General features: G+C 41.6%; 1 long non-coding RNA gene and 1 pseudogene across 1 annotated transcript; both read left to right on the top strand.

Moving 5' to 3' along the window:
* The first annotated feature begins 771 nt into the window (after nucleotides 1–771).
* LOC141716751 (uncharacterized) lies at nucleotides 772–3,733 on the top strand. The gene is made up of 3 exons (XR_012573336.1): nucleotides 772–1,533; nucleotides 1,616–2,850; nucleotides 2,948–3,733. It is a non-coding gene; the product is annotated as an uncharacterized LOC141716751 (long non-coding RNA).
* Nucleotides 3,734–4,212: 479 nt separating this feature from the next.
* LOC141716750 (cytosolic Fe-S cluster assembly factor NBP35-like) lies at nucleotides 4,213–16,553 on the top strand (annotated as a pseudogene).
* Nucleotides 16,554–16,994: the final 441 nt, after the last annotated feature.

Here is a 16,994-nt window from a genome sequence, read left to right as displayed (position 1 = left end):
GTGCCGGAAACGGCAGTTCATCAGATTCTGGGCGGATAATCTGGCGGGTCGTCGACCCGGTGGCCGACCCGTTTACCTGACTGTCAAAATTCGGGTTCGATCCTTATTTCCCCTAAATCAAAACTCAAAAACTGATTTTGATTTATTATATTTTACAAATAATTTTAAATTATGTTTAATTCGAAAATTCATTTTTAAAAATTCTAAAAATCTAAATTTTAATTCTGGAAAATTATTTTAAATTCAGAAAAATGGTTTTTAATTATTTAAAAATAAATCTAATTTATTTTCATTAATTTTAATTAGTTTTAAATAATTTTAATTAATCGATTAATTTGATATTAATTGATTAATTAATTTAATTAATTATTAATTAATTTTAATTGATTTAATAATTAGATTTAATTATTTAAAATTAATTTAAAAACTTCGAAAAATAATTTTGAGCTTTAAAATATTATTCTAAATTATTTTCAAGGCTCGATAATTGTTATAAAATTATTTTAGCCCCTGTTTGGTTGGAAGAAAATAGAGGGGAGAGGAGGGTTCCTAAAATAAAAAAATGTGTTTGGTTCATATTTTTAGAGGGGAGGGGAGGGAAATGAAGGGGCCCAAAATTCCTTTTGGGTCTTTTTTTGTTTACTCCCGATTTGGGGTTTTTTGGAGGGAAGAAATTTTATTGACAAAAATGATCTTACAGCTTTTCAATACTTGTATATATCATAAAGCATCAATCAATTATCACCTCTCACCTATTCATCTCCTCTGCCTTCTACTTCTCATTTCCAGGTAAAAAATCAAGTATATATTCTGCATATTTACTATCTATTTCAAATCCATCTATTTTTATCTTGCTGTGATGTGCCAAATTCATTGCGATTAGCTTCATTGTTTATTATCTGTGATTAGTTCCATCTTTTATTATGAACAATCCATTATCGATATGAGTTTTTTAGTACTATCTTTTTATTGTTCTATTATTGTGTTATGAACTTATATAGATTTTTGTCATAATAGATGGATTCTGAAGATTGGAAATTAACAGTCACTAGATGGTCTGATTTGCGCCGAAGAGCTATAACTCAAATCATATGCTTTGTTGCTTATTGTCTTGTCTTACGTAAATCTCGTAAAAGAAAAATTAGTTATAGTATGAGCTCTGAGAGAGAAAGAGTGCGAGAAGAAATATTGGCTAGAATTAGTAAGAGCGAAACAAGCAGAAACATATTAAGAATGGGTCCCCAAACCTTCTTGACATTATGTGATATGTTGGAAAGAGATGGTGGCTTACAACCCACAAGATGGTCTAGTGTAGAAGAACAGGTTGCCAAATCAATTTACATATTAACACATAATGCTAAAAATCATGAAGTAAATTTTTGGTTATGTCGTTCCGGTGAGACAATTAGTCATCATCTTCATCAAGTGTTAAGAGCTCTCCTCAGTTTGGAAGCAAAATTTCTCGTACAACCTGATGGCTCCACAATTTCCCATGAAATTTATGAAAATGGCAGATTTTACCCATATTTTAAGGTAACATTTCAACATTGAATTAAAATTTATTTAAATATTTAAATAATAAACTAAACTATTTTTATATAATATATTATATCAGGATTGCGTTGGTGCAATAGACGACATACATATACGTGTCAAAGTATCTCCTAGAGATGCTCCCCGTTATCGTGGAAGGAAAGATTATCCAACCCAAAATATTTTAGCAGCATGTACATTTAATTTAAAGTTCACATATGTACTCCCTGGATGGGAAGGCACGGCTTCAGACTCTAGAATTATAAAGAATGCATTAAGACGAGAAGATAATCTTAAAAAATTTCAAGGTAAAACCAAGAATTAATACATTAAAATTATAATTTACTTGATTTTGAAACTATCAAATTGATTGTTTATATTATTTATAGGCAAGTATTACCTTGTTGATGCTGGTTTCATGTTGACAAGTGGGCTTATTACCCCTTATAGAGGAGTTCGCTATCACTTGAAAGAATATTCTACAAGAAATCCTCCACAAAATGCTAAAGAATTGTTTAATCTTCGACACGCGTCATTACGCAATGCAATTGAGAGAGCCTTTGGTTTCCTGAAAAAAAGATTTGAGATTTTATCTAGTTCAACGGAGACAAATTATAGTATTAGAGCTCAAAAACTCATTATTGTTGCTTGTTGCATTTTACATAATTACTTAATGAACACAGATCCAGATGAAGAACTTATAGCTGAAGTAGATGCTGAGCTTGCTAATCAGAATGTTTCATATGATAATTATCGAGCTACAAGAAGTGATAATGAGAAGGCTGTTCAAGGGGAGCTTATTAGAGATAATTTAGCAACTCAAATGTGGACAGATTATCAAAATGATATTTTGAGCTAAACTAATCATATTTATACTTGTGTTCTTTATTGTAATGTTGTGTGATTATATTAATTATGTTCATGATCTGTGTTTATTAATTGTGTCATGTTATAATTGATATAAATTACAGTATGGCACCCAAAAAGCAGTCATTGAGTAACGGTGCAAAAGAAGTGTTGACTTGGACTAGACCTATGGATGATGCCCTTGTCAATGCTTTCATGCACGAGTTTGAACAAGGTAATAAAGTAAATGGTACTTTCACCCCCAAAGCATATGAAAACATAGTAAATGAATTGAGTGTACTGCTTGGGAAGAAAATTGATAAGGACAAGGTTAAAAATCGTTGGAAAACATTAAAGACCAAGTTTTCTGAATTTTATGATATTTTTAAAAATGGTATGAGTGGATTTTCCTGGAACCCAAGTACTCAATTATGGGATGCTGAGCCAGAAGTTTGGAATTCTCTGATTGAGGTAACAATTGTAAATTTATATAATATATATAAATATGCTACAATAGTCGACTAACTTTTATAAAATTTATATTATTTCCAGTCAAAACCTAAAGCAGCATATTGTAGAAATACTCCAATTCCAAACTATGAGAAGATGGTGATACTTTATGGAAATGATCGAGCTACTGGAGAGGAAGCTGAAACTGCATCAGAAATGAGAAAGTGAGCACATTCATCGACTGAATTTGAATTTGTTGACTCCATTGATGATCTTGATGATCGTATACAGAGGAATGATGTGATATTGGAGAACTTTGATGATTTTTCTTTTGATGGTACTGATAATTTTTCTACTCAGAGTATGCCGCCTCAAGATCCTTCACCTACAGCAAGCTCTAGCAGTATAAGAAAGAAATCAAAAGCTGTTGCTAGTAAAGAGAAATCTGATGAAATACTTGAAATTAAAGGAGCAATGCAGGAGGTTGCGGAAGCATTAAAAGATGGAACTGCCACAATAAGAGAAGGAAATGCTATAATGAAAGAACATCACAATTTAAAACTACCTCCACTTTCTGGCGAAGAAGTTTGGAAGTTAATTAAAGAATGTTGTTGTGATGCAAATTTATTGCCTATGATCTTCTGCTCTTTGATGCAAGATATTGATAAATTTAGAACAATTCTTCAGTTTCCAGCACGCAAGGATGTGATCATGCATATGGTGCTTGGGTCCTCAAATCCTCCTTCCAGTTGATGCCTTGATTAGATAATTGAACTAAGAAAACTTTATGATTATGTTATCAAATTTCCAGTACTCGAATTTGAGCAATTTTTCCTCTTAAATATGCTAAGTATAAGGTATGAAATCAGTGGATTCTTTTGTAGCCACCTGATATCATTCATCATTAACAGACCCATTATTTTTGGTTTTTGGTTTTAGATATCTATTTACATGTATAGCGGCTTACAGACTGTAGTTTACTATAAACCTTAACATGAAGTACATTTACAATATGAATTATTGGTGCATGTTGTTGCATATGCAGAAAGTCAGAAATGGAACTGTGAAGTGCATATAAAGGACTTTCATGTAATTTTAATTATAAACCCCTCCCTTTACCTCCTGTACCAAACATAAAAATGAGTTAATTCCCCTCCCCTTCCTTCCTTCAACCAAACAGAATTAATACTATATCCCTCCCCTCCCCTCCCCTCTATTAAAATCCCTCCCCTTCCTTCCCCTCCGTTGAACCAAACATAGCGTAAAAGTGTCTCCAGTCAAAAGGTTTATGGTTTGAATGGTATAGGGTTGCACAGAGCGAGTTGGTGGTGAAGCGAGCGAAGATTTGCTAAAGACGTAAAATATACACACACTGACACATATATGGACAACGGTAACAAAGAAATCCTTGAAGACGCAAATGAACGTAATATATAATATACTCCTAATAAAGAAATCCTTGAAGACGCAAATGAACGTAATATATAATATACTCCTCTTCTATCAACTCTGTGTGTGTTTCTTGAATTTCAGTTTGATGACTTTGTGCATGTTTTGTGATTGCTCTCTGTACATTTTATTTGGGTTTTGTTTGATACTATGTAAACTACTACAGATTGCCCAGGTCCACAATCAGAGTCTGCTGGAAAATCTGATGCTTGTGCTGGTTGCCCTAATCAAGATGCCTGTACTTCTGCCCCTAAAGGCCCTGATTCAGGTCCTCTCTTCGGTGTCTCGTGTTTCGATAATTCTATAATATGTTAATACTCGTATCTTAGTTTGATGGAATTATATATGACTTTATCAATTTTTGTTTGTCGTCCATTTGTAATTAATTGAATGCGAATATGATACACAACACAAAAAATAGTTAATATATATGCAACTTAATCTAACAATTTGTTTAGGTTGAAGGTTTTTCTAGCTTAATTTTACCTGGCATGGAGGTACTCTCCCCGCCCTGGCATGCCTAGCGATTTCTGGAACACTCCTCGCACAAAGCTTGTCAAATAGCCCGCTAGAGTCTTCAAGCCTTTTTCAAGGCTATAGATCAAGATAAATCGAAATTTTGTTTAATTTTGGTTGCCAAGTAAACTGTGAAGTCTTGTACATTTCCAGTTTTTCTTATACAATCTTTTACCTTTTAAAAGTCGTACAACAAGAATGAAACTTATGATCAGAAGAGGACTGTGCATGCTGAGTGAATATATGGAACAGTAGCTTTTAAAGGAAGATATTACCTGTATTGTTTCTTGGCATGCCTTTGGTGCTTCATACTCTCATTTGTCAAGTTTTTCATTGGAGGACCTTAGATTTATGTTGAAGGAGTATTGACCTCTGTACTTGCAACATTTGTCAGAACTATATAGGGAACAAAATTATTTCCTTCGCCTGTCCTTTCCTTAATAAGTGGACTAGTTATGTAATTTATTCCCCTACCCTTCGAGGGGAATATATATATATATATATATATATATATATGTGTGTGTGTGATAGGCCATAAATAATCAAGCCTAAATAAAAAAGCAAAAACCCAGATAGAGAATACCCCATGCCCAAATTTGGGTGGTCCCCGGAGCCACGTGGCACTGGACAAAAATGTCAACTGTCTCATGTTACCCAAAATGGAACAATTGCATCCCAGCCATCCACATGTAAAGATCCCAAGACAACACTGGTGGAAGAAGGGCACCCGACCCCACAGTCGATCCAAACCGTCCAACCACTCACCAACCAAGTATGATCAAAGGCTAGGATGAAGAGGTACAAACCCCCAAAACCCTAAATCTTGGGACCTATAAAAGGCCCCAAAAAGAGGGTTTTAGGGTTTGAAAAATATTTGACTGCTACACACCTATAAACACACCATTATACATATTTTGAATAGCTCCTTCTTCCCTCTTTTTCTTCTTCTTCAAGAAACCTCATTCTTATTCTCAAACCGGAGTTGCCGCGGGAAGCAGCCCCCCTCCGGTTATATTTTGCAGAGTCCCCTACCTAACAGGTTAGCCTCACACCAATTGCCACGTGGACAAGGCTCTAGCTTACGTGAGTGAGGAGAAGACCCAGGAAGAAACAGAGTTATCATTGGCGTTAGAAGGAGGGCTCGAACCTTCTGTGGTGTGGTGTCATCTCCAGTTACGTTACACAGCTCCAAGAGTCAAGAAAACCCTCTCCCAAGTTAGAACAATACCCTCACTCTCTTCACAACTCATTTTTCGTATCTTTCCTTCCAAAACAGTCACACACCCTGTTGCACCTCTGCTATTGTTTCCCATACTCTGTTCTGAAAAAATGGCCACAAGAAAGAGCAAAACTTCGGTCTCGGGAACTATTCAACCCGCCGTAGTCCCGCCCAGGGATGGAGAGATGGAGGAAATAGAAGAGGAGCCCCCCATAACTCGTGCTTCATCTCAACTCCAGCCTGGAGACCAGAGAATAACTATAGAGAAAGCAGCCCACAAGTATGCAGAAACCTCTACAAACCCTTGGGGAAGCATGACTCCGGAGCAAATTCAAGCGGCTATGGACCTATGGAAGGAAAAGAACCACAAGGCTCCTGAAACCCGTCCCGGAGACCAGGACGAACACTCTGAAGAATCTCGGGGCTCAGTCTTAGACCGGATTGGCAAAACCAAGAGGCCATCAGAAGACGCCCGGGACGAAATCAAAATAGTTACACTACGGGACCGCATCCGGAAGGAAGAGGAGGCCAAGGCCAAGGCCAACATTGAAAAAAGGATCCAAGAGGAGGAGGCGAAACAAAAGAAGAAGGCACGCAGAATTCATGTCTCCTCAGATTCCAAGCAGGAGAAAGAATCTAAACAGGAGCAGATGGCTCGGGTTCTCCGGGATCTCAAAAGAAAAGTTGAGGGAGACGTGGAAGTCGGAGCGGCGGCCACACCCTTCACCAGAAAACTGGAATCCACCCCTAGGGAACCCACCCTCAAACACTTCAACTTTGATTCTTTTGACGGGCTTGCCAACCCCGAAGAGCATATAAACTACTTTGAACAGATCTCAAACATATACGATTACAACAACCTCACCAAGTGTCGTTTCTTTGCTTCAACACTAAAGGGAGGAGCATAAAAATGGTTCAGAAGAATCTCCTCCATGAGCATCGACTCTTGGAAAGACTTCCGGGAAATATTTTTAAAGAGGTTTCGGGCAAACCGCATGAACGAGCTTCAGATGTGCCACTTGGAAACCATCCAACAAAGGAGCAGAGAAACTCTACCCGAATTCATCAAAAGGTTTCAAGAAGCGGTCAACCAGCTCTCCAACCTTGAGGAGAAGGAAGCCGTAAATATTTTTCGGAGAAACCTCCACCCGGTTTCATGCGAAGGTTACGTAAAAGACCTGATCCATAGAGAGCCCCAAAGCCTTGCTTCTGCTTATGCGATGGCTTCAAAGTTCATCAAGGAAAATGACTTCCTCACCTCCATGAAGATGAACAGGCGAATCCGGGATGATGATGAGTCCCCGGAACGTCGCTCCTCCTATAGAAAGGAAAAGAGGTACAAGCCAGACAGGCAGACCAATTATGTACAGTAGTCTCGGGGAACCCCACCCTGGGACAATGACTCCAGATCTCAGAGGACTGAAAGGAAGCCCAAGCCTAAGAGAGAGCCCAAGCCAGAGCCCGAATGGATGCCACTCAACAGACCCCGGGCTGACATCTTAAGAGAGCTCAAAGGAAAACCCTTTTATTACCCTCTGAAGCCATTGCTAGCACCTCCCGAGAATAGGGTGAGGGATAAACATTGTGGATATCACGAGGATCACAGCCATACCACGGAAAACTGCTTTTCTTTCAAAATGTTCATTGAAGACCAGATCAAGAAGGGAAATATGAACCAGTACCTGCAAAGGAGACTCAATGAGTGGCGGCAAGCACATGGTCAACGTGATCTTCGGGGGAACCTCCTCCCCGCCCCGGAGCCCAAATATGGACAGTGATATCATGATGATTCAGCCTGCTGAAGATGAACCCATATACTTCTCTAATTCCAATTATGAAGGCCTGGATCCTGAACACAACCAAGCCCTAGTCGTGACTCTCGACATCGCCGACAACGAGGTACAAAGAATTTTGGTTGATAATGGTTCCTCGGCTAATATTGTCTTTGAGCACACACTTAACAGGATGAAGCTGGCACACCTTCGTATGGACCCATGCCTCGAAGACCCCCTTTATGGATTTGAAAATAATATGATCCCGATCCGTGGGGTAATATACCTACCCATGGTCTTCGGAATCGCACCCCAACAAGTCTCTAATATCATGAAATTCTACGTGATAAGTGCCACATCCTCTTATAACATGATTTTGGGGAGGCCTAGCATCACCAAGCTCCGGGCCATCCCTTCAACAATTCACTTAAAGCTAAAGTTTCCCACCCCGGGAGGAATCAGAGAACTTAAAGGAGACTCAGGCGTATTCGGGAAATGCTATTGGCAGGCCCTAGTGATGGAAGAAACCGATCCTGAGAACAGGAGGAAGGCAATGGCCTTACCCAAAGGTCAAAGCCGGAAGAAACACTGTGAATATCTCAGCAAAAAGCCAAGATTAGATGTCAACATGATAGAGGATTCGGGCTACGGCGTGACCAATGCCGATGCCCGGATACAAAAATTTGTGGAAGTAAAGGAAAAGACCAAGGTAGAACCTACTGCACAAACTACGGAGATAGAGTTGGAGCCTGGGAACCCCACCCGCAAGTTGAAAATTGGAAAAGGCTTAGAGACATCCTTCCAGAAAGAACTCATCCTGCTGCTAAAGGAATATGCAGACATGTTCGCATGGGCACCGGAGGATATGCCCGGGTTTGACCAGTATGTGGCGATGCACAGTCTGGATGTAGACCCACATAAGAGGCCAATCAAACAAAAGAGGAGAAACTTCGCCCCGGAGCGACAGCTGGCCATAGACGAAGAAGTAGAGAAATTGCTCAAGGCCGACATCATCTGCGAAATCAAGTACCCCGACTGGCTCGCCAGTATGGTGTTAGTCAAGAAGCCGAATGGAAAGTGGAGAATGTGTATCGATTACACGAGCCTCAACGCCGCATGTCCAAAAGATTCCTATCCCCTCCCCAACATCGATCAGCTAATCGACGCGACTTCGGGCCACACCATGCTCAGCTTTATGGATGCCTTCTCAGGGTATAACCAAGTCCGTATGAATCCCGAAGATATCGCCAAAACATCCTTCATTACTCATCGGGTTGTTTACGTATTTATCATGATGCCCTTCGGGCTCATCAATGTCGGGGCCACCTACCAGAAAATAATGAACACAATCTTCAAAAGCCAACTGGGGAGGAATATGGATTTCTATATAGACGATATGATCTCCAAGTCACTCACGATCTCGGATCAAATCAAGGACCTCAAGGAATGTTTTGACAACTTGAGGAGGTACAACATGAAGTTAAACCCGGAGAAATGCGCGTTCGGGGTACCTTCAGGCAAATTCCTGGGCTTTCTAGTCAGCGAAAGAGGATTCGAAGCAAACCCGGAAAAAATAAATGCCATAATGGAAATAAAAATACCCCACACTCAGAAGGACATCCAGAAGTTGGCAAGATGCTTGGAGGCCCTACGCAGGTTCATCCCGAAGCTTGCGAAAAGATGTCTCATATTCTTCGAGTTGTTGAAAGGCGCCTGGAACAAGAAGTTGGTAGATTGGACTCCGGAATGCCACACAGCTTTTGAAGAAGTCAAACAACACCTGATGAACCGCCCGGTGCTATCAAAAGCCAAGCCCGGTGAGCCTGTGTCTCTCTACATCGCCGCTGGCCCCAAGGCTGTCTCTTCTGTCTTAATCCGGGAGGAAGGAGGAATCCAGAGCCCCATCTACTATATCAGCCAAGTCCTCAAAGAGGCCGAGACTCGGTACCCAAACTTGGAAAAATTTGCCTTGGCCCTCGTACACTCCAACAGGAAGTTAAGGCCATATTTCCAAGGCCGAGAAATTAGAGTTGTCACAGATCAGCAGCTCAGGAAGATCATCCACAAACCAGATGCGTCTGGAAGGTTGGTCAACTGGGCCATCGAATTAAGCCAGTACAACTTCAAGTTTGTGCCACAAACGGCGATAAAGGCCCAGGACCTAGCAGAATTCGTTATGGAATGCACCTTCCCCGAGCAACAACCACCCGCCCCCAGCGTGATGGACTATGAAGAGACCAACTCGGACATAGACTCTTGGAAGCTCTATGTGGACGGATCATCAACGATCGAAAGGTCCGAAGCTAGCCTCATTCTCATTAGCCCAGAAGGCTTCACCATTCAACAAGCAATAATCTTTACCTTCAAAGCAACGAACAATCAAGCCGAATATGTGGCACTCCTCTCCGGGCTCAGGTTAGCAAAGTCTCTCGGAATTATGAAGATGATCATCTATAGCGATTCCCAGATTGTGGTCAAGCAAACCAGTGGAGAGTATATTACAAAAGATCCCAAATTGGCACAATATCAAGCAATGGTATGAAGTATCCTGAAAACTATCCCCGATACCACCGTTCTCCAGATAAACATGGAAGAAAACTCCAAGGCAGATGAGTTATCCAAGCTCGTGCAGAATACTTCGGATCTCACCAGCTCGGTATACTTCGAAGAACTCAAGGCACCTAGAAAAAATTTACTCAGTTAAAATTTTAAACCCCATCTCGGGGACTAATACACAAACCATGTGTACTTAGAAAAATTTTACTCAGTTAAACTTTTAAACCCAATCCCGGGGACCAATACACAAACCATGTGTACTTAGAAAAATTTTACTCAGTTAAAATTTTAAACTCCATCCCGGGGACCAATACACAAACCATGTGTACAGAAATTTCTTTATATTGTTAAAAGTTCTAAGCACGTCCCGGGGACGACACACACCCAAGTGTACTTACAAAAATTTTAACGAAGAATAGCAAAAACCAAATACAGAAAGGGAAATATATTTACATGCTTACCCAGGGCAAAACAAGCCCCGGACCAAACCCAAGCCAGAGTCATACGAAATTTAAATAACAAGTTTAAAAGCCACAAGGGCTAAGTCTGGAACGATAACAAACTAAGAAAACAAATTACATGGCACGAAGCCTGGATCTTGATTCTTCAGTTCTCGGGAGGGGGAGGAGTCTTCTCGCGGACATCTTCGGGAGGAGGAGGTGGTTGCACCCCGTAGATGCCCTCTCCAGCAGTTTTGGCTTCCTCACGACGGAGCTCTTCTGCGAGGTACAGCTCTATGAACCCGTCCATATCACCGCCCGGATTCTCAGCCAGGTAAGAACAAACAATGTCCCAGCAGATGTTGACCTTCTCAAAGATCTTGTTATTGAGATCCTCGTAGTAGGCCAGAGTACCCCGGAAGGATTCAAGGACCTCCTCTGCCCGGGGCCTGGAAGCAAGCGCTTTCTTCAAGTTCTCCACCTCCTCCCGGAGGGATCCAACCACCTGCTCAGCAGCCTCCCGGGCTTTCATCGCTTCAGCAACAGCCTGCTTATGCTTCCGGGATTCTCTCTCTTTCACCTCCCGGTACTTGGTGAATCTTTCCTTCTCACCAGCCAGCTCCTTCACCGCAGCCTTATTCTTAGCCTACCTTATACGGTAATTATGAAGGATGGTAGAACAGCCGCTGATCCGAGCGTTAGCTTGAAAAAAAATAAAAAAGACTCAGTTGGTACAAAGGGAAAAAGAGAAAAGACGATAAGGGAACACTCTTACCTCTGAAACATCCCAAACAAGGTGATCAAGGAAAGTATCCAGATCCTCCTTGGCATAGCACTCGAAATCAGCAGGGGAGGCATAGTTGTCAAATATCTCGTTCCAGCGATCGTTAAGAGTCATCCGGGCCAAGAGGTTATTCAGAGCATCCTCCTCCACCAGTTTTTGGCTCTCCTCCTCAGTATGGCCCGAAGTAGAAACCCTCCTACACTGTGGGGTTCCGGAGCCACCAGCAGCATCTTTCGCGGCCTTCCTCTTGTGAGGGTTCAATGCTCCAACCTCCTCTTCCTCCAGCTCCAACACCTCAATCTCCTCGGGTTCCGAGATAATAGGCGTAGTAACCACCGGAGCACTTTGCCTTACGCCGTTCCCCGAGGAACCAGCATCCCGGGCCTGCGAGCCACTACCAACACCAACCTTCTTCTTCCCCGAGTCCAGCTGCACAGCACAACCGATCTTCTTGAACCTACCAGCCAAATCTTTGAATTGCTGCGACATGGCGTGATGGAATGGATTGAGCAACGGGAGACCTGCACAAGGGAACAACAGTTTAGAAAGGAGACATTGGGGCATATATATATAATAAAGAAAAATACAGGGAAAAAACTACAGAGTAAAACACTTACAGCCAACATTATACAATGTTTGGTTATCTAAAAAAGTATCCCGTGTCCACTGGGCACCCAGAGCCACCACAAAATCGTACATCTTCGCCAGGGTAGCTCCACCGAGCCGCTCGGTCGGAAACCTATTATTTTTTAAAGCAGTTTTATACACAAGCACAAACTCCAGGTCCCCACCCCGGACGAAGATGAATTCCTGGTGTCAGCCCAGGAGCGAATTCAACATAAAGACAGGTGCACTCTTGGCATCAGCAGGAAACCCGCAGCCATCTATGTTGAATGTGAACTCAAACATGGGAGGTAGGGTGGATTTCTTAATCTTAAAGAGGTAGTGGAAAAGCTTGAAGGTAGGCAGGTACTTTTTCACATGACAATAGGCAAGGAACCAAGAAACCCACTTAATAGAATTCAGGGCCAACTGAGTAAAGGATATCCTGTAGACATCACGGCATAGAGACTTGGTGAATTGGTGAAGGTTTGGCCTCATGCTACGAAGATGCTCTAGAGGAATAGCTACCCAACCACCCACAGGACGGTGATAAACCCTCTCGTGAGGCTCGGGCCACCTCCACTCCATACCCTCCCCGAAGTAGAAAATGGCTTTCACTAAGTCATCTATTTGCTCGAAGGTATATTCGGAATGGTCGGGGTGCCGGGGAGCTGGAACATAACCAATCCCGGGAGCGTTATAGAAAAGATGATCCATAAGTTCCCCCATTGTAAAGCTCCTTCCCCCGGGCCTATAAACAGCAAAAAGATCCCTAAAATAGTAATCATGTGGGGGACTATTCTCTCGGGTCTGAACAAAATAGTGATCTATGTCTACCCAAGACCCGTCTCTTCTACCCAAAGTCTGCCCGGGTTTTAGAAGGAAAGTGGGCAACTCCTCAACTACAGGCTGGCGACGGGGAGGCATGTTCTCAGGTTCCGGGGAAGAATCACTACAAGAATGATCGGGAAATCCGAAGTGGGGACGGTCGGGCCTACGTTTAAGGTTAGCTAGTCATTTCACTCTTCCTCTCCTAACCATATAACCCCGGAGTCTATGCCATTTCGGAAAAGAAAAGAAAAGGAGAAAAAGAAAAACAGAAAGCCACTCAGAAATAGTTAACCCTCAAATCGAAACACCAAGTTATACCCTACAGTCTATAAATACATATATATGCTTACAAGTACAAGTCATGAACAGTCACGAACAACAAAAACAAACCCAGTTTCTTGCATAAATTAAACCCCTTATTCGTACATATACAAAAGCCAAAAATCAAACCCAGATTCACTATAAACATCAATTGTTCTTATGCAAACAAAGCCCAAAAATCTAAACAATGAACAACATCACATTCAATTCATAAAAACTCGACACAACAAAAGTAAACTCACTCGGATGATTGGGTACGCATGCATTCGAAGAACTCATACTAAAAATATTCATTAACAATCACGAGAAAGCAAAAAGGCGAAGAAAAGTTTGAAAACTTACAAGAAAGTAGGAGAAATAAGGCGGCTTCAAAGAGAAAAGCTCCCAAATCTGCCTCGAAGAAAAGTTGTAGAGAGTGTTTGGTGTTTGTAATTGCGTAAAGAAAAAAGAAATGGCAAAGCATGAGTATTTATATGCACAAATGAGATAGTAACCCACTCAACTGCCACACAATCGTGCTCGTCGGATAAAGACACGTGGCACAATCCTGAGCGTCCAGAAAATAACCACCGCAGTTAATGATTATATCGCTGTAATTATTTAACAGGAGCGGCTTTTGAGGAGAAAAAGGGGGGGAAACTGCAACGTTTCGTATATATACATATATTCCTACAGGAAGCTCAACCGTCACCTGACACTCCGGGGAAAAGGCCAAAATACTGTGCACCAATCACATCTGTACCCAACAACCCAATTAAAAGGCCTACCCAAACACAACCCCGGGGACTTGTATCCAACAACACCCCGGGGTTAGGAACTTGTATAATCAAAGGAAAAATATAAAAAAATTCCAAGTGACAAAACCAAAAGGCCTACCCAAACACAACCCCGAGGACTTGTATCCAACAACACCCTCCGGGGTTAGGGGCCACAAATCAAAGAAAAACCGCATAATTTTTTCAAGTGGCAAAACCAAAAGGCATACCCAAACACAACCCCGGAGACTTTTATCCAACAACCCCCCGGGGTTAGGGGCCACAAATCAAAGGAAAAACGTAAAATTTTCCAAATGACAAAACCAAAAGGCTTACCCAAACACAACCCCGGGGACTTGTATCCAACAACCCCCCAGGGTTAGGGGTCACAAATCAAAGAAAAACGCGAAGTGGCAAAACCAAAAGGCGTACCCAAACACAACCCCGGAGACTTGTACCCAACAACACCCCGGGGTTAGGGGCCACCAATCAAAGGAAAAACGCAAAATCTTTCCAAGTGATAAAACCAAAAGGCTTACCCAAACACAACCCCGGGGACTTGCATCCAACAACACGCCGAGGCTAGGGGTCACAAATCAAAGGAAAAATGCACAAAATTTTCTAAATCACGCAGCTCATAAGACACGCTCCGAGAAAGAAGACTACTCCCCCAATCCGGGAAAACCCGCATAAGGGAGTGGGAGGCAAATGATAGGCCATAAATAATCAAGCCCAAATAAAGAAGCAAAAGCCCAGATAGAGAACACCCCAGGCTCAAACTGGGGTGGTCCCCGGGGCCACGTGGCACATGACAAAAATGTCAACTGTCTCATGTTACCCAAAATGGAACAATTGCATTCCAGCCAACCATATGTAAAGATCCCAAGACAGCACTGGTGGAAAAATGGCACCGGCCCCACAGTCGATTCAAACCGTCCAACCACTCACCAACGAAGAATGATCAAAGGCTAGGATGAACAGGTACAAACCCCCAAAACCCTAAATCTTGTGACCTATAAAAGGCCCCAAAAAGAGGGTTTTAGGGGTTGAAAAATATTTGACTGCTACACCTATATACACACCACTATACATATTTTGAATAGCTCCTTCTTCCCTCTTCTTCTTCTTCAAAAAACCTCAATCTTATTCTCACACCGGAGTTGCCGCGGGAAGCAGCCCTCTCCGGTTCTGTTTTGCAGAGTCCCCTACCTAACAGGTTAGCCTCACACCAGCTGCCACGTGGACAAGACTCTAGCTTACGTGAGTGAGGAGAAGACGCGGAAAGAAACAGAGTTATCAATATGTATGTATGTATATATATATATATAAATCTCTGTCAATTTATTTGAAAAGAAGAATAATCTCTGAATTTCAGTTTAAAACTTATTTATCAGTAGATTCACATTGGATGATATATTCTCATATTATAATGCACCTGTTTGGCAGATTTGGTTGCAATTGCAGAAAGAATGGCTAGTGTGAAACATAAGATTCTAGTTTTATCCGGTAAGGGTGGAGTTGGCAAGAGCACATTCTGTGCTCAACTTTCATATGCATTGGCAGCTATGGATATTCAAGTTGGTCTTCTTGATATTGATATATGTGGTCCAAGCGTTCCAAAGATGCTTGGTCTCGAGGGCCAAGAGATTCACCAGAGTAATCTCGGGTGGTCTCCTGTCTACGTGGAGTCCAATCTGGGGGTCATGTCAATTGGATTTATGCTCCCCAATCCAGATGATGCTGTGATATGGAGAGGCCCACGCAAGAATGGTATTATTAAGCAATTCTTAAAGGACGTGTACTGGGGGAGCTTGATTTTCTGGTGGTTGATGCACCACCAGGGACCTCAGATGAGCATATATCAATTGTTCAGTTACTTCAAGAAACCGGAATTGATGGTGCTATTATAGTCACTACGCCACAACAGGTGTCGCTGATAGATGTCAGGAAAGAAGTTAGTTTCTGCAAGAAAGTCGGAATAAATGTTCTTGGGGTAGTTGAGAACATGAGCAGATTGTCCCAGTCAGTTCCAGGTTTTAAATTCTCACGGATGACAAAAACAGGTGAACAAGAAGACGTGACAGAGTGGGCAATAAATCTCATGAAAGAGAGAGCACCTGAACTTTTGAATCTGGTTGCTTGCAGTGAAGTTTTTGATAGCAGTGGTGGCGGTGCTGCAAAAAATGGGTGTAGCTTTTCTCGGAAAGGTACCATTAGACCCACAGTTATGTAAAGCAGCTGAAGAAGGCAGGTGCTGCTTTTCAGATAGTAAATGTGCAGCAAGTGCGCCTGCATTGAAGGGTATTATGGAGAAACTAGTAGCAACCCAAATGCCAGATATGATAAATGATGCATAAGATATCAGACACTTGCCTTGTCCTTTCTCTGTAGGCAGATATATGCCAGAGCAAAGCCACTATGCAATTAACTGTAGTATCTTGATATGTAAAATCATGAATAACTATTTCTACCTTTACTTGCACCAAAACATGAAATTGTGGTGATAGTTTCCTCGTTAATAATCTTGGAGAAACATAGTACTACTACATTGTTATGGTAATCACTAATCATGTTCAGTAATTTATACTTCATATATCATATTATACGTCCACGGACATATCTCAGCTTGATCATCATCGGAATCCAAATGCAAGTACATGAAGCCTTTAAAGCTGATGCTCCAGTCAAACAGTGTTATGTTTGTTGTCCAGCTCAAGTCATGAACACCACCATACGACAACCACCGAAGGGAGTACGTTATGCTTCTTCGATCAGAAAGCTTTGGTCCTCTTCAAGAATCAAGATGGGGGACCTATCTTTCATCTTCAATAAGGTTCTAGTTCCTACAGTAAAATTTTGAGGCACAATTTATGGCATAGCATATAACAATCCAAAAGATACTTATCAAATAAAAAAAAA

Source organism: Apium graveolens, chromosome 4, assembly GCF_009905375.1.
Source record: "Apium graveolens cultivar Ventura chromosome 4, ASM990537v1, whole genome shotgun sequence".
NCBI lineage: Eukaryota > Viridiplantae > Streptophyta > Magnoliopsida > Apiales > Apiaceae > Apium > Apium graveolens.
Note: the sequence above shows the minus strand (reverse complement) of the source record. Positions and strands in the feature narration are given on the sequence as shown.